Source organism: Acinonyx jubatus, chromosome X, assembly GCF_027475565.1.
Source record: "Acinonyx jubatus isolate Ajub_Pintada_27869175 chromosome X, VMU_Ajub_asm_v1.0, whole genome shotgun sequence".
NCBI classification, from domain to species: Eukaryota; Metazoa; Chordata; class Mammalia; order Carnivora; family Felidae; genus Acinonyx; species Acinonyx jubatus.
In genome coordinates, this window is record NC_069389.1 from 58,416,998 (window position 1) to 58,441,761 (window position 24,764).

Here is a 24,764-nt window from a genome sequence, read left to right on the forward strand (position 1 = left end):
TGGTTGATATCTACCAGTCTAATAGGCTAATAGACTAGGTCAGTGGTTCTCAAAGAGTGGTAGGTCCTGCAAACCAGCAGCATCAGAATTACTCCAATTGTTTGATTGTGTTGTCTTCCTTTCTCTGCAATGATAATAATTACCACCATATATTGAACACATATTCCATGAAATAGTTTTAAATATATTATTCTACTTGATGCTTACAAAAGGCATCATAAGTAGTCTTCATCATACCGATGTAGAAATCAATCTCAGGGATGTGAGGTGATCTGCCCAGGATCAATCACACAAATTAGAAATGGAAAGAACTGACATTTGAACCTGGTTTGTCTTAATGCCAGAGTCCATGATATGAGAACTATTTTTACATTGTCTCTAAAAACCTATCCTATCTCAAAAAAAAAAAAAAAAAAAAAAAAAAAAAGCTATCCTATCTCATGCATTGCCAACCACACCAAGTTGCCACATGAGACCCTAATGTGGATTCTTAAAGTCAGGAAGGGAAAAAATAACTCAAAGTAAAACCTTAAATTCAGTAAAACCTTAAAACCTTAAGATGCCAATTCCATCTTTTTAAAACCTAATTCTATCTTACCTTGTCTAAGAATGCTTCCTTGGAGGCACAGACCAGAACTAACTTTTGATTTTCCCATATTTCTATAAAATTTGTAACATGTGACACAATTATCCTAGCTTAACCCCTTGACCTTTTGAGATTAAAAGTGTTGTGTGCTCTGGAGGCACCTGGATGGCCCAGTCAGTCATGATCTCCTGGTCTGTGGGATGGAGCCCAGCATTGGACTCTGTGCTGTCAGCACAGAGCCTGCTTGGATTCTCTCTCTCTCCTCTCTCTCTGACTCCCCCTTCAAGAAAAATAAACATTAAAAATAAAACTAAAATAAAGTGTTGTATGCTCTGTACACCAGCTTAGTGTAATAGAAAACAAGTGTTACATACAGTTGCTTCAAAAATAGCTCCTGTTTTCAACAAATGGTGCTGGGAAAACTGGACAGCTACATGCAAAAGAATGAAACTGGACCATTTCCTACACCATACACAAAAATAAACTCAAAATGGATTAAGTAAGACCTAAATGTGAGACCTGAAACCATAAAAATCCTAGATGACAGCACAGTCAGTAACCTCTTTGACATTGGCCATAGAAACATTTTTCTAGATATGTCTCCTGAGGTAAGGGAAATAAAAGCAAAATTAAACTGTTGGGACTACATCAAAATAAAACGTTTCTGCACAGTGAAGGAATCAATCAACAAAACTAAAGTGCAACCTACTGAATGGGAGAAGATATTTGCATATAACATATCTGATATAGGGTAATATCCAAAATATATAAAAACCTGATACAACTCAACACCCAGAAAAAAAGGGGACTTTTGTACGCTGTTGGTGGGAATGTAAATTGGTACAATCGTATGGAAAGCAGTATGGAGGGTACTTTAAAAATTAAAAATAGAATTACCATAAAACCCTTCAATCACACTTCTGGGTATATATACAAAGAAAGTCAAATCTGTTTCTCAAAGAGTTATCTGCACTCCCGTGTTCACTGCAGCATTATTACACAATATCCAAGATATAGAAACAACCTAAGTATCCATCAATAGATGAATGGATAGAAAAAAATGTCATTGTACATATCTGTGAACACACGCACACATACACACACACATTATTCAGCCATAAAAAAGAAGGAAATCCTAACATTTGCAATAGCATGGATGAACCTGTAGGGCATTATGCTGTGTAGAATAAGTCAGCCAGAGAATATTGTATGATATCACTTATATGTAGAATCAAAAAAAAAGTCAAACTTTAAAACAGAGAGTAGAATGGCTGTTTCCAGGGGCTGGGGTGGGGAAAATGGGGAGACGTTGGTCTTAGGTTACAAACTTTCAGCTATTAGATGAATATGTTCTGAGGATCTAATGTACAGCATGGTGACTATGTCACTATAGTGGCCCGGGACTCCTCTCTCCTACCTCCTAGGACTCCAGATTTCAGAGTTTACCATCCATTTAAAATCCTGTCTTTAGATAACCATATTTCTAGCACTGGCCTCCTAATCACAGGATACTCCAAGTCCCTGAATGCTAGCTCAGGTCTAAACCTAGTAGGCAAAACACTTCCGATGCAGTTCCACTTAAATTTTGTTGTACTCCAAAAGGGTATTTTCTAATTAATCAAGTGGCTTTAAGCATAAATTCCCTGGAAACATGACAAATTTATACTCTCTCACACAGAAATCTTTTTCCACTTTCAAAATAAGAAAAACGAAAACCATTTGCAAGCCTTAAAAACAGGTACACATTTTTCAAGCCTTGTGCACCTTCCCTTGGCAACTTACTTCCTGTTCCATCTTTTCACTGCTCTTTAGTATCATTCATTAAACATATCCTTACTTGCAAGAGTAAGGATACTCCGAGTCCCTGAATGCCAGCTGAGGTCTAAACCTAGTAGGCAAAACCAGAATTCAGTGTAAGTAAGAGTTAAATGAGTTTTTCATGTCAATTTTTTATTTTGAGATTATGATAGATTGATTGATACGCAATTGTGAGACATACAGAGAGAACATGTGCCATTTACCCCGTTTCATCCAATGGTAATATCTTGCAAGACTTGGTAAAATATTGCAACCAGAAAATGATGCTGACATAGTCAAAATACAAAACATTTCCATCCCTTGAAGAATTGCTTCTGTTGTCCTTTTCTATCCTTAGCCACTTCCCTGTCTCACCCCCTCCACACACATCCTGAGCTCTGAAAACCACTAATCTACAATTTTGCCATATCAAGAATGTTATATAAATGGAATCATACAGTATGTAACTTTTGGGGATTGGGCCTTTCAATATAATTCAGTGGAAATTCATCCAAGTTGTCATATGTACCAATATTTCATTCTTTTTTATTGCATAATAGCATTCTATGTTATGGATGTATCACAGTTTGTTTAGCCATTCACCTACTGAAATACATCTGAATTGTTTATACTTTGGGGCTATTGTGAATAAAGATGTTATGAATATTCATTTACAGGATTTTATGTAACCATGAGTTTTCATTTCTCTGGAATAAATGCCCAAGAATGGATTTGCTAGGTGATATTTGCATGTGTAGTCTATAAGCTGCCAAAGGGTTTTCCAGAGTGGATTACTATTTTACATTCCAATTGCAATATATAAGTGATCAAATTTCCCTGGCCCTTCACAAGCAACTGCTGCTGTCACTATTTTTCATTTTAAGCAAGCTGGAAGGTGTATAGTGATATTTTGTTGTAGTTTAATTTGTTTTTCAGAATTGGCTAATAATGTTGAACATCTTTACATGGACTTATTTGCCATCTATATAGCCACCATAGTGAAATGTCTTTTCATATTTTTTCCCATTATCTATTTAATGTTTGGTGTGTTTATTTACTAGATACTAGTTCTTTGTGAGATATGTGGTTTGCATATATTTTCTCCTGATCTGTAGCTTGTCTTCTCTATAGAGTCTTTTGCTGAGCAAAATTTTAAATTTTGATGTGGCATTGGTATTTCCTTTTATGGGTCATACTTTTGGTGTCAAATATATGGACCCTTTGCCTCACCCTAAAACCCAAAGATTTTCCCCCATGTTTTTCTAAAAGTCATATAGTTTTGCATTTTACAATTAATTCTGTGATCCATTTGAGTTAATTTTTATAAAAGATATGAGACTCAGGCAAAGGTTCATTTTTGCCTATTTATGTCCAATTGTTCCACCACCATGTGTGTAAAAGGTTATCCTCACTCCAGTGAATAGCTTTTACAACTTCAACAAAAACCGGTTGGACATATTTGTGTGTATTTCTGGGTTCTCTATTCTCTTCCACTAAACTATGTGGCTCTCCCTCTGCCAATACCATGCTATTCTGATTACTCTAAATAGATAGTAGGCCTGTATCAGGTAGAACTAACTTGTAATCTCTTCTTTCTCAAGACTATTTTAGCAACTCTAGTCCTCTGTGAGACATATGGTTTGCTTGTCTTCCCATATAAATTTTAGAATGATCTTGTCTATGTCTACAAAACGTGCTATAATATTGACAGGATTGTTATTAAACTCATAGATTGGTTGGAGAAAATTGACATACTTGCTGTGTTTAATTTTCCAATTCAAAGACATAAATGTGAGACAGGAAACCATCAAAATTCTAGAGGAGAACACAGGCAGAAACCTCTTTGACCTCGGCTGGAGCAACTTCTTACTAGACACATTACAGAAGGCAAGGGAAATGAAAGCAAACATGAACTATTGGGACTTCATTAAGTTAAAATTTTTCTGCACAGCAAAGGAAACAATCAACAAAACTAGAAGGCAGCCTACGGAATAGAAGATATTTGCAAATGACATATTTTATAAAGGGTTAGCATCCAAAAATCTAAAAAGAACTTAACAAACTCAACACCCAAAAACAAACAGCCCAGTTAAGAAATAGGCAGAAGAACTGTTATTCAACATAGTGTTGGAAGCCTTAGCCTCAGCAATCAGACAACACAAAGAAATAAAAGGCATCCAAATTGGCCAGGAGGAGGTCAAACTTTCACTCTTCACAGATGACATGATACTCTATATGGAAAACCCAAAAGATCCCACCAAAAAACTGCTAGAACTAATTCATGAATTCAGCAAAGTTGCAGGATATAAAATCAACGCACAGAAATCGGTTGCATTCCTATACACCAATAATGAAGCAACAGAAAGAGAAATCAAGGAATCGATCACATTTACAATTGCACCGAAAACCATAAAATACCTAGGAATAAATCTAACCAAAAAAGTGAAAAATCTATACACTGAAAAGTATAAAAAGCTTATAAAAGAAATTGAAGAAGAAACCAAAAAAAAAAAATGGAAAAATACTCCATGTTCCTGGATAGGAAGAATAAATATTGTTAAAATGTCAATACTACCCAAAGCAATCTACATGTTCAATGCAATCCCTATCAAAATAACACCAGCATTCTTGACAGGACTAGAACAATCCTAAAATTTGTATGGTACCAGAAAAGACCCCGAATAGCCAAAGCAATCTTGAAAAAGAAAAGAAAGCGGGAGGCATCACAATTCCAGACTTCAAGATGTATTACAAAGCTGTATCATCAAGACAGTATGGTACTGGCACAAGAACAGACACTCAGATCAATGCAACACAATAGAGAACCCAGAAATGGACCCACAAATGTATGGCTAACTAATCTTTGACAAAGCAGGAAAGAATATCCAATGGAATAAAGACAGTCTCTTCAGCAAGCGGTGCTGGGAAAACTGGACAGCGACATGCAGAATAATGAACCTGGAACACTTTCTTACACCATACACAAAAATAAACTCAAAATGGATGAAATACCTAAATGTAAGACAGGAAGCCATCAAAATCCTCGAAGAGAAAGCAGGCAAAAACCTCTTTGATCTTGGCCACAGCAACTTCTTACTCAACACGTTTCCGGAGGCAAGGGAAACAAAAGCAAAAATGAATGACTGGGACCTCATCAAGATAAAAAGCTTCTGCACAGTGAAGGAAACAATCAGCAAAACTAAAAGGCAACCGACAGAATGGGAGAAGATATTTGCACATGACATATCAGATAAAGGGTTAGTATCCAAAATCTATAAAGAACTTATCACACTCAACACCCAAAAAACAAATAATCCAGTGAAGAAATGGGCAAAAGACATGAATAGACACTTCTCCAAAGAAGACATCCAGATGGCCAACCGACACATGAAAAAATGATCAACATCACTCATCATCAGGGAAATACAAATCAAAACCACATTGAGAGACCACCTCACACCTGTCAGAATGGCTAACATTAACAACTCAGGCAACAATAGATGTTGGCGAGGATGCGAAGAAAGGGGATCTCTTTTGCATTGTTGGTGGCAATGCAAGCTGGTGCAGCCACTCTGGAAAACAGTATGCAGGTTCCTCATAAAACTAAAAATAGAACTACCCTACGACTGAACAATTGCACTACTAGGCATTTATCCATGGGATAAAGGTGTGCTGTTTTGAAGACACATGCACCCCCATGTTTATAGCAGCAGTATCAATAATAGCCAAAGTATGGAAAGAGCCTAAATGTCCACCGATGGATGAGTGGATAAAGAAGATGTGATACACACACATACACAATGGAGTATTACTCGGCAATCAAAAAGAATGAAATCTTTCCATTTGTAACTATGTGGATGGAACTAGAGGGTATTATGCTAAGCAAAATTAGTCAGTCAGAGAAAGACAAAATTAATCAGTCAGAGAAAGGGAAGGGAAGCAAAAATAATATAAAAACAGGGAGGGGAACAAAACATAAGAGACTCTTTTTTTTAATGTTTATTTTTGAGAGAGAGACAGAGACAGACTGTGAGCAGGGGAGGGAAAGAGAGAGAGAGGGGGTCACATATTCTGAAGCAGGCTCCAGGCCCTGAGCTGTCAGCACAGAGCCCAATGCGGGGTTCGAACTCACAGACTGTGAGATCATGACCTGAGCTGAAGTCGGACATTCAACTGACTGAACCACCCAGGTGCCCGAAACATAAGAGACTCTTAAATATGGAGAACAAACAGAGGGTTACTGGAGGGGTTGTGGGAGGGGGGATGGGCTGAATGGGTGGGGGACATTGGGCGGTCTACTCCTGAAATCATTGTTGCACTGTATGCTGGCTAACTTGGATGTAAAATGGGGGGAGGGGGTTGGGAAACAGCAAAAAAAAAAAAAAAAAAAAAGAGTTGAAATAAAAGAAAAAAAAAGAAATGGGCAGAAGACATGAATAGATACTTTTCCAAAGACATCCAGATGGCTAACAGAGACATGAAAAAATGCTCAACATCACTCATCATTAGGGAAATACAAATCAAAACCACAATGGGATACCACCTCACATCTGTCAAAATGGCTTAAATTATGAACACAAGAAACAGCAGGTGTTGTTGGTGAGGATGTAGAGAAAGGGGAATCCTTTTGCACTGTTGGTGGGAATGCAAACTGGTGCAGCCACTCTAGAGAACAGTATGGAGGTTCCTCAAAAAACTAAAAATAGAAGTACTCTACGATCCAGCAATTGCACTATTAGGTATTTACCCAAAGTATACAAAAATACAGATTGGAAGGGGTAATGCACCCTCATGTTTATTGCAGCATTATCAACAATAGCCAAACCATGGAGAGAGCCCAAATATCCATCATCTGATGAATGGATGAAGATATGGTATATATATACAATGGAATATTACTCAGCCATCAAAAAATGGAATGTTGCCATTTGCAATGATGTGGATGGAGCTAGAATGTATTATGCTAAGTGAAATAAGTCAATCAGAGAAAGACAAATATATAATCTCACTCATACGTGCAATTTAAGAAGGGGGAAGAGAAGAAAGGGACACAAACCACAAGAGACTCTTAATGATAGAAAACAAACTGAGGGTTGATGGAGAGAGGTGGGTAGGAGATGGGCTAGATGGGTGATGGGTATTAAGAAGGACACTAGTTATGAGCACTGAGTGTTGTATGTAAGTGATGAATCACTGAATTCTACTTCTTAAACCAATATTACCATGTATATTAACTAACTAAATTATAAGTAACTTAAAAAAAACCAGACTCCTAAATATAGAGAACAAACTAGTGGTTGCCAGAGGAAAGGGGTGGGTGGATGAAACAGGTGAAGGAGATTGAGAGTATACTTATCGTGATGAGCACTGAGTAATGTCTGGAATTATTGAATCACTATATTGTACACTTGAAACTAATATAACACTATACATTAATTATACTGGAATTTTAAAAATAAGTAAATATTTAAATAAAATGATAGACTACAAGTAGAGAGACCAGGTAAGAAGTTGCTAACTTTTCTTCTGGTCATCCTTTCCTTTCTAGTCCTACTCTTAATATCTTAATTCAGATCATAGATGAATGAGAAGTCATCAGGAAGTTAAAATCTGACAGAGAGGAGAAGGTAAAAAGCACCCCCTAGTAAGTGAAGTAGCCATTTCTAAGCCTGCTTAGAAGATAAAATACAAGCTTCTTTGTCCATGAAAGGCATTCAGATCTGGATCTTAGAAACTTACCTCCTAATTCAGTAGCAGAAATTTGAGATAACAGATTAGACACTTGGTGGAAATAGCCATGAGCATACTAGAACCTCAAGTCACTCACAGCTCAGCTGGGAAGACAGTCCATAAAATTAACTATAATGTTACACAAAAAATAAATAAGTACATCCTTTTTTTCAGGAGGACAGGGAACCCTCCCCTCCCTCATGCCATTTTGCACTCTGGCATACTATCGAACACAGCCAATGTCCCATGTTCCAGAACCTTTCAGACATTTCTTCAGCTCCAACTCCTCTGTCAAATTGTACCCACCCTTTCTGCACCATTTCATCCAGCCAAGTCAGATAACTGGAATAGAGCTAAGATTTTGATGACTAAGCAATCATAAGTTAATAAGTTTGTCCACAACTCTCAGATAAAATATTTGTATTTTGTAACTTTTTTAAAAGTAAGTTCTATTGCTGGGTCATAGGGTAGATCTATTTTTAATTTTTTGAAGCATAGGTCACTTGTACCCCAATGTTTATAGCAGCACTTTCAACAATAGCCAAATTATGGAAAGAGCCTAAATGTCCAACAACTGATGAATGGATAAAGAAATTGTGGTTTATATACACAACGGAATACTACTTGGCAATGAGAAAGAATGAAATATGGCCTTTTGTAGCAATATGGATGGAACTGGAGAGTGTTATGCTAAGTGAAATAAGTCACACAGAGAAAGACAGATACCACATGTTTTCACTCTTATGTGGAACCTGAGAAACTTAACAGAAGACCATGGAGGAGGGGAAGGAAAAAGAAGTTAGAGAAGGAGAGAGCCAAACCATAAGAGACTCTTAAAAACTGAGAATAAACTGAGGGTTAATGGGGGGTGGGAGGGAGGGGAGGGTGGGTGATGGGCATTGAGGAGGGCACCTGTTGGGATGAGCACTGGATGTTGTATGGAAACCAATTTGACAATAAATTTCATATTTAAAAAAAAGTAAGCTCTATACCCAATGTGGGGCTCAAACTCATGACCATGAGATCAAGAGTCACATGCTCTACATGACCGAGTCAGCCAGGAAGCCCCAAAATATTTGCATTTTGGCAAATCCTGATGAAGGTGAAATTCCAAATATAGGTGTTGTATATGTGGCTACCTATTCCTTCTATATGTAGGGCTGACCCTGTGATACTAGATGGTATACCAGGTCCACCTGCCTCTGGGAATCATGTTGAAGTCAGATAACTCTCCACTGACTTGCTATAATGAGTAGAGGGATTGATTGGATCACAGAAAGGACCAAAGCTAGACTGTTAACTTGATGTTTGACTTAAGTGCACAAACACTTTCATTCTGGGCCTCTCTGTGCTGCTCCCTGCCCATTGAGTTACACAGGCCCCCATGTTATGGACTTATCCCACCCTTCAGAGTTTCAGGAAAGATTTTTCTGACATTAGCTTTATATGACAAAGGAATGGAAGGCTTTGTCCTCTACAAAATGGATTTCAGGCAGGCACCGGGGCTTTCTGGGCTGCTCTGGCCCACTCCTTTACTCCCATTGTAGACAAGCTCAGCCTTCATCACAACTCTGGTCTCCAAGTACCCAACATACAATGTCAAAACTGGAAGGTATTTTAATGATTACCGAATAAACTTTTTCCTTTTGGGAATGCAACCAGGTGCAGCCACTCTGGAAAACAGTATGGAGGTTCCTCAAAAAACTAAAAATAGAACTACCCTATGACTCAGCAATTGCACTACTAGGCATTTATCCAAGGGATACAGGTGTGCTGTTTCCAAAGGACACATGCACCCGCATGTTTATAGCGGCACTATCAACAATAGCCAAAGTATGGAAAGAGCCCAAATGTCCATCGATGGATGAATGGATATAGAATATGTGGTGTATATATATACAGTAGAGTATTACTTGGCAATCAAAAAGAATGAAATCTTGCCATTTGCAACTACGTGGATGGGACTGGAGGGTATTATGCTAAGTGAAATTAGTCAGAGAAAGACAAATATCATATGACTTCACTCATATGAGGACTTTAAGAGACAAAATAGATGAACATAAGGGAAGGGAAACAAAAATAATATAAAAACAGAGAGGGGGACAAAACATAATAGACTCTTAAATATGGAGAACAAACAGAGGGTTACTGGTGGGATTGTGGGAGGGGGGATGGGCTAAATGGGTAAGGGGCATTAAGGAATCTACTCCTGAAATCATTGTTTCACTATATGCTAACTAATTTGGATGTAAATTTTAAAAAATAAAAAATAAAATTAAAAAAAAAGGTACCTGACAAAGGTTCAACATTTAGCACATTAAAGAACCAAGCTTGAACAGTTCTAAGATCATAGAACCTGCACTGCTAACTACCATCTGAGGAGTGCATTTCCCTGCTTAATTAAGAACAGGATATTTTCTATAGGCTTTTAGGTTATTTTTAAAGACCTCCAGGAAACAGCAATCTCAAAGATAAACAAAATCTATATTTTAGAACCAACATGATTTTTAGATGGCGATGATTCATTAACTCCCCTTTCCTACTATTCTTCTCAGCATATTTGAGATAATCTGTTATGCTGAACAGGCAACTTTTGCACTTCCCCATTTTATCTCACCCCTGGCTGGCACTATTAATCAAGTTCGCAGAGAGAACTTTGATTTAAAACGCATCCTAACTGCTGATCGTGAACTCTATAGATTGCATGTTAAGAATCTCTGCTGGCAAACGAAAAACTTTAAAGGACTTCCCATCATCAGGTATGAAAGAGGTGCAGCTCTCTTCTTGGAGCTTCTGTCATAAACTCTGTTTCCTGCTTTCTATTAGAGAGGGTATCTTTGGGACTGCATGGATTTTCCAGTGACTCCCTCAGTTGAGGTAGTTGGCTTCTAGGAACCATGGTAAACTCTACCACAGTGGCATTCACTTTCAAGCTTAACTAATCAGACTCTGGCTCTCCTGAATTTAGAATTTAGAAGAGAGAGTCACAGAGACTAGGAGGTCTTAGCAGTTGAGCCACCGTAATTGAAACAATCTAGGAAGAAGGCCCACAGATTCATACTACCAAGGTCAGAGACCCCACCTGGTTGCAGTGCTTTCTCAGGCTTTGAGTCAGTTTTCCCCCACACTTATTTAATCAAAGTGAAACAATCGCTACTCCTTCTTTTCTATCCCTCACCTGTCTTCAAAAATACCAGACAACTATTAAAAACATTTTCATATACATTAAAAAAAAACCTTTTTCCTTTCACATATGGGGAAACTAAAGCCAAGACAGGAGCAATGGCCTTCCCAGAGTCATGCAGGAAATTCCAGCAAAGCCAGAACCGTGGACCATGGTTTTTCCATTTCCCCTTACACTATCTTCTTTGCTGCTTGCATTTATGAGTGGTACTGTGAAAGTTTGTGTTTCTTTTGCCTCTAATCTCATGCCCCATTTCTAGTTTTCAGGACTCTAGGCTCCAATATGTTTATTAACTAGCCCCAGATCAGGTGCCCTCTTCCATGCAGATACTCTTCTTACTTACCCTCTTCTTACCCTTATATATTCCACTCACTCAGCTCGTGCCAAAGACCACAGGTTCTGTCACCTGTCTGAGCTGGACAAAATTTTATGGCGATGACCCTGGGAGCTTTAGAGCCTGTCCAATCAAGGAAAAACTGCATGAGTAAGAGAGGCCTTGAGGCTCTGAGTTTCCAGCTTATGCTACTTCTGACTTTTTAATTTATCACCCACTTTTCACACATATATGGTTTCTGCTTCAGCCAAACCTTACATCTTCCTATTACTGTGTTTTTACATTAAATGTGCCCATTTCAATATAAAGTCCAATTCAAGTCTTACTTCTTCCTTGTTGCATTCCCTGATGATCACATCATGAGTGATTGTTTCCTTCTCTTGACTCTTTTAGCATTTTTAAAATTATTTCTAAGATGCTTACAAGCGAGGGCCATGGCTTATTCATATTTGAATGTATCCCAGTGGCTGGCACAGGGCAGGAACTTTTAAATAAAGAAATGGTTCCTGATCTTGGGCTCCTGCCGGCCACTGTCTGCAGTCATTCTGTGCGGTCATGTCCATGCTGACACCGCTGCTGCTGAGGGGCCTGACAGGCCTATCCTGGCAGCTTCTGGTGCTCTGTGCCCAGATCCATTCCAAGCTGCCACGGAAGCAGCTCGGGAACATGGATATCACCATTGGGCTCACCTCCTGCTTCTTGTGTTTCCTTCTGCCATGGGTCTGCGTCCTGTCACATCTGGAGATCTATAAGAAGCAAGAGTGAAGGAAGCTGTCCTGATCACCTGTTCTGATCATGTATGTTGCATTCCTGGTTGGCCTTCCTTGGATCATGTCCTTCAATTACAGTGACCTCTTCTGTGACCCCCTTCAGGGGTCTTCAGTGACCCCTTCATGACTTCTCAATTTCTCCATGGTGACATCCTGGGACCACATATATTGGTTTATAAGGTCCTGCTCAGTAGAGCCGTCCTTGTAACAATAAAGTCTATTTAAATCTTGCAAAAAGGAGAAGGAAAGGAAAAGGAAGGAAGGAAGGAAGGAAGGAAGGAAGGAAGGAAGGGACTCTATTCAGTATGTTTCCCTTCTTATTTCTTACCAGGAATGAAAATTGTTTGAATTTCCATAAAAATAGCATTTCAGGGGCACCTGGGTGGCTCGGTCAGTTGAGCATCCGACTCTTGATTTCCGTTCAGGTCCCGATCCCAGGGTCATGGGATCAAGCCCCACCTCGGGCTCCATGCTGAGTGTGAAGCCTGTTTGGGATTCTCTCTCTCTCTCTCTCTCTCTCTCTCTCTCTCTCTCTCTCTGCCTCTCTCCCCCACTCGCATGCTCTTTCTCCCTCTCTAAAAATAATAATAATAAAAATATCATTCCACCCAAACTGACAGTCTCATTAAGATAGTGGTAAAGCTTTAATGTATTTTATTGAAAAACAAGATATATTTGCCATTTAATGACTCCTCTCCTGGCATCCACTTATTTGGGAAAATATCAAAATCTAAGAACCAAATACTACCCTTCATAAATGCACACATATACACACATTTACAGAAATTTAGCTGCTACCAGGCTAAAGAATGATATCAATATGCTGCCTTGTATCTAGCGTTCCTCTTCATTTTATTATGCATATCCCAGAGAACCTAAACAGGGAGGAGTGGTAGCAGGAGAAAAACAGCTAAGAAACAGCAAGAAAACACACAATAGGGGTTTGGGGGAATGGGGAAAATATGACTTCAGAACCATAGACCATGATGCTGAGTTGTTTACCAGTTTTGGAAAGGAGTCCCCTGGGATCATCTTGAAGAAAGGAAGAGCACTCAGATGAAATCTCAGAAGTAAGATCTTATCTTTCACTTTAGAAATAAATGAATAATTTGTAGAAGAGAAAAAAAGACATAAAGAGCAACCACAAGTGGGGTATTCCTTAAAGTACTGAGCTATAGTGATGACTTTGGGGGACCCAATTCTACCTTTTCCAAGCTAAGGGCAGATGTGGTCTGATGGGAAGCCTTCAAGAGGTATGAAAGGATGGATTTTCTCAGGGGGGTTCTGCTTCCATAAGAAATAACCAATAAGAGTAGAAAACCACAAACTTAGAAATCAGAAAGTTTAGTAACACAGTAAGAGAAAGAAACATGCTCCAATTCTCAGCTGACCATTTCTGACTCTTCAGGTATGGATAGTAGATGCCTTGTTCTTAGAGGTGAGGGCCTGCATGTATGTTGAGGGATTTGGGGTGAGAAAGGAGACTCCTCCTGTGCTTTTCTCCATTGCCTCCATTGTTATTCATGCTGTTAGTGGTGCCACCTCCCACTGCCCCAAGCATTGTTGTTGGCCCTGTCCACTAGGTTGAATATGCCTGTGGTGCTCCTTCTAACACAGTTTCTGGAAAGTATCAAACATACTCCCTGCAAGTGAGCTTAGAGTAAATACTATCCAGGTCACTGGGAAGCTATACAATCCCTTCTTTTTTATTTTAATTTCCTGTGTTTGTTTTTATTTTTTTAATATAATTTATTGTCAAACTAGCTTACATACAACACCCAGTGCTCATCACAACAAGTGCCCTCCTTAATGCCCATCACCCATTTTCTCTTTCCCCCAACCCCCATCCACCCTCGGTTTGTTCTCTGTATTTAAGTCTCTTGTGGTTTACCTCTCTCCCTCTCTGTTTGTAACTGTTTTTCCCCCTTCCCTTCCCCCATGGTCTTCTGTTACATTTCTCAAGTTCCACATATGAATGAAAACATGATATTTGTCTCTCTCTGACTTATTTCACTTAGCATAATACCCTCCAGTTCCATCCATGTCACTGCAAATGGCATGATTTCATTCTTTCTCATTGCCAACTAGTATTCCATTGAATATATAAACCACATTGTCTTTATCCATTCATCAATTGATGGACATTTAGGCTCTTTCTATAATTTGGCTATTGTTGAAAGTGCTGCTATAAACATTGGGGTACATGTGCCCCTATGCATTAGCATTCCTGTATCCCTTGGGTAAATTCCTAGTAGTGCTATTGCTGGGTTGTAAGGTAGTTCTATTTTTAATTTTTTGAGGAACCTCCACACTGTTTTACAGAGTGGCTGCACAAGTTTGCATTCCCACGAACAGTGCAAGAGGGTTCCCGTTTCTCCACATCTGTAGTTTCCTGATTTATTCATTTTAGCCACTCTGACCAGTGTGAGGTGGTATCTCAGTGTGGCTTTGATTTACACAATCCCTTCTGATGACATCTGGTGGTTCCACAGCATGTCACCATTGTTGACTACCAGCACCATAAGGATGTTGGGGCTCAGGTTGATCAAGTGACTATTCTGCAACAGGGGGTGCATGAGGTCATAGCTGACATAATCAGTGACAGAACAGATACAGGCAAAGCCATAAGATATATAAAAAGAAGATGAAGGAGAGAAGTAGAATGAAATATGGTTGGGCTCCAGAGAGTTTGGTTTGTAGCGGGGAGCCCATGGGACAACATGATTCTGGCCTGGAGCTCTTATAGGCAAAGTTGTCCAGATACCTGAGTTGGAATTGTAGAGCTGAAGGTAGGGACATCCTGGGTAGGAATAGTGGGGAGAAGAAAATCTGTTGGTAAGACAAAGCTGAGTTTATCCTTACTACATTAAGGAAGAAAAATACCTAACAGGTCCACATTGCATGTTCTTGCTTACTCTCCACCTCTAAATTCCTTGGCTGAGGGGATCAGAGGTAGTTGTTGGTCGGAACAAACACTAAACAACTTCCTCTATGGAATGTTATGGCTACATTTACAAATGGAATATTATCCACCACTTATTTTCTGATCAGGTTTATATTGTTTTGGAAGTTCTTAAGACAAATCCCGAGTGGAAATCTCTAGTCAAAAACTGCAGATTCATCTAATTCATTTTCTCTTGTTCTGCTTCTTGGGAAAACAACTGAATAGAGATTCATTTCTGAGTGTGCCAGTGAGCACCTCTGAATTCTTGGATGCCAGCCATTAAACTGTCTCTCTCTGTCTCTGTCTCTGTCTGTCTCTCTTTCTCTCTGTCTCTGTCTCTCTGTCTCTCTCTCACACACATACACACACGCACACACATACACACACATACATGAACACACATACTTCTGAGCTACAGTGGCTCAAATGTATAGCACTTGCTCTGGAACTAAAACTTTAGAGCTTCTTCCTCAACACTTCTCTCTCCTTGCTCCCCACCTCCTGCTCTTGGACACTTACTTCAGCATTTACTTCTATCATTCTACCCCGATAACTTCCCACACCTGCACCCACACTCACCTACTCCTTATCTTCACTCACTCCTCTTTTCTTCCTTATCTTTTTTCATCCCTTACTTTCCCCCATTGCAAAATCCCAGATCTCTAGCCCTATGGGAGAGCTTACTTGAATAGCAATTTTTCTCTTCATCAGAAAAAGATCAATCTAGGAATAAAGATAAACATTTTCCAAACTCAGTCTCCTTTTCTTCCATTTTCTCTCCTCCCCATTCCTTCTCTGGGTTTCATTTAGAAGTGGTTTTGTTTGCTAAAATCAGGGTTGTAACATTGATCACTAATGAATAGTTATGTCTATTGATGAAAAATATGACCTACCCACTCAAGCCAAATGAAGAAATAGCTGGAGAAACAGAAATCAAGGATAGTTGAACAAACACTCACACATGCATCTCGACCTTTTTTGGTTAATGTGTAATGAGTAAAACTTTTTTTTTAAGTTTGTTAATTTATTTTGAGAGAGAGAGAATGAGCATGGGAGGGGCAGAGAGAAAAGGAGAGAGAATCTCAAGCAGGTTCCACAGTGTCAGTGCAAAGCCCAATGTAGGGCTCAAACTCATGGACCATGAGATTATGACCTGAGCTGAAACCAAGAATCAGACACTTAACTGATTGAGCCACCCAGGCACCCCTAAAACTTTTAGTGAGTAAATTAGGAGGTAAGCCTGGAGAGAAAGGTGAAGTGAATTGGGATTCAATAGGAATTGTAATTTCATTGTGTGTCTGTGAACAATATACTGAAACTCTTGGAACTTATTTTGTCTTTTGTAAAATGAAGTGTACCATTTCTTTTTTTTAAAGATTTTATTTATTTTTTAATGTTTATTTTTGAGATAGAGTGCAAGTGGGGGAGGGGCAGAGAGAGAGGGAGACACAGAATCCGAAGCAGGCTCCAGGCTCTGAGCTGTCAGCACAGAGCCTGACATGGGGCTCCAGCTCACAAACCTGCGAGATCATGACCTGAACCAAAGTCAGACACTTAACCGACAGAGCCACCCAGGCACCCCGAAGTGCACCATTTCTATACTTTGTGGGACAGGCATAAGGGCATAAGCAATGCCAAGGAGGTTTCAAATAGGAAATATCTCCTGCTCCCCATCTAGAATCTCTGGCCTTCCTACTCAGTTCTCAGCCTTAATATTGAGGTATCTTGGCCTCCACAGATGGCTTTCAATTCATTATCATACCTATATTAGTTTTAGAACCAACTGTTCTTCCAGGAGCATGTCTATCAAATCCCTTGGGAAATAAGCCATAGGAAGAGTTATACAGGGCAGAGTCCCCCTCTCAGGTTACAACTGGAAAGCACCTCTCCTTCCTCATACTGGGAACTTGGAACCTTGACAGGCAAATGAGTTCTGCTGGAGCCAGTGTAACATACATACAGGTAAACAAATGAGGAGACTGGTAAAAATAACATAAATAGGGTATCCTGAACCTGGAGATAGATCTACTCTCCCATCCATGGAAAGCCAATGGAAATATAAGGCACCTAATCAACGGAACACAGGTCAAGACTCACTGTGTTGTAGTAGAAAACATAGATCAAGGAATAAGGAGACATTTGCAGTTATACAAGTTGCTGTATAACTTTGGACAAATCATTTCCATGTTATGGAAATCAGTTTCCTAGATAAAAATTGAGGGACCTGGACACATAATCTCTAAGAGTTTTCAGCTAAGTGGGAAAATGGTCCACATTCTATTCATTAATAGCCAGGAAACGGGTCAGGTTTTAGATATCAGATAAAGAAAATGGGGTGGGGGTAGACAGAGTGCCTGAGAGAGAGACATCTCTCAGGAAAAGACAGATGCAAGGATTCAGTTTCACCTGCTTTCTCATTTTTTCTGAAGGCTTACTTCTTCCTTCCTACCCAGTGCCACTAGCACCCTGCTTTTGGTCTGGTCTTAGGAATGGACACCTGCCTATCTCTTGGAGATGTAGCCTAGGCTGATACTTCTCAAAATGGCCTCCAGATAATTGGGATACCCATGGATCTGTCACAGAAAATTCAGTGGATCTTTGTGCTGTAATCAGCCCAGAGTCAAGGTCCAAGGGAGGAAAGCTTCATAAGGGAGACTGTTGGCTGAGCTTGGCTACAGTGAGCCTACCACTCACTGTCTTTGGGGATTTGAGTACAGCACCTCTATTGTCTCTTGGCAATGCTTCCTCTGCCAGTTTCTGCCAGCTTGCTATGGTACCAACCTAGAAAATATGAGAAAAATAATTCTTGGAGCCATTTAATAACTTCCTATAAAAATGATTGACATAACTTCATAGAGTGTCAGGAAAGCAATGCTATGTATAACTTAACTTAAGATCCTTCTCTCATAACCACATACACTGTACTTTTAATACACATACATATATACATTAGACACATATTTGCACACAGCAGATAAAGACACATACAGAGGGGAAAATGTGTGTGTGTGCACGTGTGTGTGTGTGTGTCTGTATTCTGTGTCTTTCTTAGATAGCCCATTCTGACTAAAAAAGTGTACTTTTCACTTACCTCATTCTTACTCTCTTAGTGGATTTTCTCCTCTAAGTTCATATCATTGGATGGAATTTCTGGGGATAGGGTCCCATGGAGATTTGGAGAGATTTTCCCTCCCTTAGTAGGTATAGACTTGAATGGCTCACCTCTTTTGATGCTTTCGCTTCATGTGAAGTACAAAGGCTGGAGAGAAAGAAAGGGAATAAATTGGAGGAATTTCAGGATGGGGAGAAGAGGGTAGAAGAGAAACTAAAGGAAGTTTTCATTTCTCCGCAAAGCATCTGCTTCCTGTTTTTTGAGGATGGTAGTGGTAAGAAGAGCCTCATGAGCTACATTCATGGGTATTGGCCTATAGTCTCCAACAAAATAATCAGTGAGAGAGCTGAGCTGAGCACCAGAGCTGTACAACAAGGTAAAGATAATACTTTATGCTACCCTACCCTCCTCTTCTTTAAATATGAAATTTATTATGATACTTAAACATCATAAAAGCCATTTATGAAAAGCCCACAGCTAACATCATCCACAATGGGGAAAAACTGAGAGCTTTCCCCCTGAGATCAGGAACATGACAGGGATGTCCACTCTCACCACTGTTGTTTAACATAGTATTGGAAGTTCTAGCATCAGCTATCAGACAACAAAAGGAAATCAAAGGCATCAAAATTGGCAAAGATAAAGTCAAGCTTTCACCTTTTGCAGATGACATGATATTATACATGGAAAACCCGACAGACTCCACCAAAAGTTCACTAGAACTGATACATGAATTCAGCAAAGTTGCAGGATACAAAATTAATGTACAGAAATCACTTGCATTTTTATGCACTAATAATGAAGCAACAGAAAGACAAATAAAGAAACTGATCCCATTCACAATTGCACCAAGAAGCATAAAATACCTAGAAATAAACCTAACTAAAGATGTAAAAGATCTGTATGCTGAAAACTATAGAAAGCTTATGAAGGAAATTGAAGAAGATACAAAGAAATGGAAAAACATTCCGTGCTCATGGATTGGAAGAATAAATATTGTTAAAATGTCAATACTTCCCAAAGCAATCTACACATTCAATGCAATCCCAATCAAAATTGTACCCTACCCTCCTCTTGACTTCCCTCTGTAGGAGCCCTTGGAGAGGGATAAGTTTCTTGGGTTGAATGATTGACTTGTTTGATGTTGAATAAACCTTTGTTCCATCCTAAAACAGACAAATCTTAGAGAATGGTAATTTTCCTAAACAGTTATTAGCCAACCCCCAAGAGAGAACAGGAGAGGTAAGCAAGTGAAAGAAACAGTAAAGAAAGTCACAGATCTCCTCTCCATGATGAGTGGGTGCTTGGAGGTGGAGAGCATCACTGAGTTGCAGTTTTGTTTTCCCCAGGCAGCTGAACTACCTGTAGAGTTTGGAGGGGAGGTGCTTCTATTTCATCTCTCAGAGCTACTGCCCTTGGATCAGGCTCAACTACTTACATCCACTTTTTGCCCCAATCCTCTATCTCCGAGTTTCCTGCACAAATAACCTACTGACAGGCTCTGGGTTTTCACCACCCACTTCAACCTGATTGGTGGCATCCTTCTCAATAAAATTCCTTTGCTTTCCCCCCACAGGCTCCTCTCATCAGCCAGTCCTCTTAGTTGTTCACTGTGTGGTGAGGAGAGGTGACCACTGAATTCCATTGCCCTTTGTTCCCCTACCCTAAACACATATACTCAGGAGGCAATCCCTACCTGGCTTCCCCCTGGCACCACAATCTTGATGCTTCTAATGGGTGGGGTAACCAGGATGGGATACTCTGCAACAGGTACCAGGTGAAAGTTGGTAGAAAATTAAGAAACGACTGAGGTGGATATGGGCCACATGACTGCAGAGCGAAGGGGGCCAAAAGCCAAAGATCTCTTAGACAGTTTCCTTGCTGCTACTGGCACTTCTTTCCTCAAGTGTCACTTCTTCACTTTCACCTTTTATATCCAATCCCTCTCCCCTGCTTTCAGTAGCAGGGGATCAAGGATCTTGGTCTTCTGCAAGAATCTCTCTCTTCTCTGTCTGATGGCAAAGTTGCAAGGAAAAAATACTGTTACAGTGAAAGCTAACTCCTCTGAGTCTAAATTAATCCAAAGTTAAGTTGGGCTATTCCCAAGACCAGGGAAAGGAGGGAATGCTGGCATGGGCAACAAAAAATAAACTATCAGTACTCCATCTTCTTCACCCCAAGTTTAAATATAGAATGTCTCAGCTGATGAGGATTTAGGGATCAGAATCTACATTCTTTATTTTTATAGTTGAGGAATGAGGCTCAAAGACATACTCTCACTTGCTTGCTGGGTAGGATATGGTATTTGGGAATAAGCATGTGGAAGTCAAGGTCAGAACGGGGGCCAGAATTCAGGTTTCCAGCTTTCCTATCCAGTATGGTCCTTATTGCCACTGCTGATCTCTGCTTTCTTTAAGGGAAAAATCTGCAGAGATGGAAAGGGATTAGGCTGTATGGGTGCCAGTTGGCCAAGAAAGAGACAAAAGAGCAACCAAGTAAGTACCTTTCTAGGGTGACACTTTGGGCAAGTGGACAGGTCTTTTGAGATTTGTTGTTCAAGTTTACTGTTGCCCCAATTTTTAAATAAAAATGTCATAATATGGAGCATGCATTCTCTAGTTGCCCATAGCCTCTACAACTCCCTACTGTCTTCTGTCTGGTGACTTAACCCATTTATGTTACATCTCTGACCCCTGGAAAATATTTGATTGGTCAACTAGAGTAACTTGAGGGAAGGGACTAGGCCAAATTCAGTATCTATCACCAAATGGAAATGGTAGGGAGAAAGCATTGGAAATTCCCACCCACATACCTGAAGGTTTATCGTTTTGTGACTGCCTGTCACAACTTTTAAAGACTACACTTGACCTTCAGAAAAAAAATTTATATCATCTGGATATAAATATGTGTATTGTGGAGAGCAGCTGCCAAGAAGAGAATGGAAGAGACAAGGAGTGATTTATTAAGAACTCTCCTTTCTCATGAACCTAGAGGACATTATGCTAAGTGAAAGAATCCAGATACAGAAGAACAAATATACTTTATGTAAGTGATATATAAATACACTTTATATAAATGATACCACTTATATGAGGAATCTAAAATAGACTCATAGAAACAGAGTTTCTATGAGAACAGACTGGCTGTTGCTAGGGGTTGAAGGGAGGGGGAAATGGGCACAAAGTTTCAGTTATGCAAGATGAATAAATCCTAGAGATCTACTGTGCAGCATAGTGCCCAGAGTTAACAATACTGTATTGTATTTGCTAAGAAGGTAAATCTTATATTAGCTTACCACAAAAACATAATAAGAGGATGGGAGGAAAGTTTTGGAGGTAATTGATATATGTTTATGGAATAGACTGTGGTGATGGCTTCATGGGTGTATACCTATCTCCAAACTCATCATGTTGCATGCATTAAATATGTACAGCTTTTTGTGTGTCAATAATACCTCAGTAAAATAGTTTTTAAAAAGTGGTAAATAAGGTGGGGCGGGGAGGGAGCTGACCTCGTTCCTCTTAAAATTCCTGCCTGGGTTTCTTATTGTGGTGATGGTACAGCCAAAGGGCATACCTACAATCTGAACTGCTTAGCACAATAACAATATGATATTATAACTCTGTGGCACTTTAGTTTGAAATGTTATCCTTTTCTTACATGTATACTCTCATTTATCTTAACTAATATATACCCCTGTCAGTTAGATGGAGCAAAGAGGAGGAAACATGTTCAGAGAGGTTATTTGTTCAAGGTCATAAATATGTGAATAGCCAATAGGCTCCCAGCTTTACTCCTGACTTCTAGTCTGACCCTTTCTACTATACTAAGCTGATATTTTTCTGGAAGTGTTTCATTTGTGAGTATGTCTTGTCTTCACAACGAGTCTATGAACGTTTGGAAGGCAGGGATCACATATTACTCACCTCTGTATTCCTTGAAGCAGCAACCATAGAGTCTTGCATGAAGTACTCAATTATTTCTGGTTAATTGGTTAGCCAATATATCCACTCTGTCTTGTTCCCAATACGGGATATCATTTATCTGTAATTTCTAAGTGTCCATTTTTAATCTTTAATTTTAATAAACTTTTGCTGGGTGTAAAAATACATTTGCAAGGCACTCTGCTAGGCCCTGCTCTGGAAATTAAAGCTGTAAGTAAGCTAGCGTCTCTGTACTCAATTAGCTTAAAGTTTTGTTAGAGGTGCCAAAAGGCAGGAGAAATAGAGGGATACAAATAAGAGAAAGGCCCTAGGACCCTGTCCTCTCTCTTCATTCCAAGTATCAGGTCGGGCTCATTTGTGCAAGTTACTATGATCACAGGACAAGTTTAAGTTTCTATTAAAATTATTGTCTTTCTAGAAATGAGCTATTTTATTTAGATCTAGGCTTTGTCTTTCCTGGGGAATGGAAGTGAGGGGCTGAGAGAAGACATGGTCTCAAGTCAGTGGTAGAACGTTCTGAGGACAACCTGGCCAAATTTACTATGGAGATAGGCTTATTCTTCTGAAAGCAAAATTTGTCCCTGTTGTGGTTATTCTATCTAAAATGGCTACTTAGAGTGAGTACTTCATGAGCAGGGGATACGTTCTTCTCCAAGAGGCCTCAGTGCCCTTTACAAAACAATTTACCACCATTTTCCTTGCCTCTCCTGACCCTGATTAATGTATTCACAAAGTCTTAACTGAGCACTGAGCCAGGTAATATTATGGGAAATACAGAGATTTAAAACTGTAGACTCTTCAAACTTTCACTTTTTGCAAATAACATGATACTGTATATGGAAAACCCAAAATATTCCACCAAAAAACTGCTAGAACTGATCCATGAATTCATCAAAGTCGCAGGATATAAAATCAATGCACAGAATCAGTTGCATTTCTATACTCAAATAATGAAGCAACAGAAAGAGAAATCAAGGAATCGATCCCATTTACAATTGCACCAAAAACCATAAAATAAGTAGGAATAAATCTAATCAAAGAGGTGAATAATCTATACACTGAAAACTATAGAAAGCTTATGAAAGAAATTGAAGAAGAAACCAAAAAAAAAAAGGAAAAATACTCCATGCTCCTGGATAGGAAGAATAAATATTGTTAAAATGTCAATATTACCCAAAGCAATCTACATGTTCAATGCAATCCCTATCAAAATAACACAAGCATTCTTGACAGGACTAGAACAAACAATCCTAAAATTTGTATGGTACCAGAAAAGACCCCGAATAGCCAAAGCAATCTTGAAAAAGAAAACGAAAGTGGGAGGCATCACTATCCCGGACTTCGAGATGTATTACAGAGCTGTAATCATCAAGACAGTATGGTACTGGCACAAGAACAGACACTCAGATCAGTGCAACACAATAGAGAACCCAGAAATGGACCCACAAATGTATCGCCAACTAATCTTTGACAAAGCAGGAAAGAATATCCAATGGAATAAAGACAGTCTCTTCAGCAAGTGGTGCTGGGAAAACTGGACAGCGACATGCAGAAAAATGAACCTGGAACACTTTCTTACACCATACACAAAAATAAACTCAAAATGGATGAAATACCTAAATGTAAGACAGGAAGCCATCAAAATCCTCGAGGAGAAAGCAAGCGAAAACCTCTTTGATCTTGGCCACAGCAACTTCTTACTCAACACGTCTCCAGAGGCAAGGGAAACCAAAGCAAAACTGAACTATTGGGACCTCATCAAGATAAAAAGCTTCTGCACAGCGAAGGAAACAATCAGCAAAACTAAAAGGCAACCGACAGAATGGGAGAAGATATTTGCACATGACATATCAGATAAAGGGTTAGTATCCAAAAATCTATAAAGAACTTACCAAACTCAACACCCAAAAAACAAATAATCCAGTGAAGAAATGGGCAAAAGACATGAATAGACACTTCTCCAAAGAAGACATCCAGATGGCCAACCGACACATGAAAAAATGATCAACGTTGTTCATCATCTGGGAAATACAAATCAAAACCACATTGAGAGACCACCTCACACCTGTCAGAATGGCTAACATTAACAACTCAGGCAACAACAGATGTTGGCGAGGATGCGAAGAAAGAGGATCTCTTTTGCACTGCTGGTAGGAATGCAAGCTGGTGCAGCCACTCTGGAAAGCAGTATGGAGGTTCCTCAAAAAATTAAAACTAGAACTACCCTATGAACCAGCAATTGCACTACTAGGTATTTATCCAAGGGATACAGGTGTACTGTTTCAAAGGGACACATGCATCCCAATGTTTATAGCAGAACTATCGACAATAGCCAAAGTATGGAAAGAGCCCAAATGTCCATC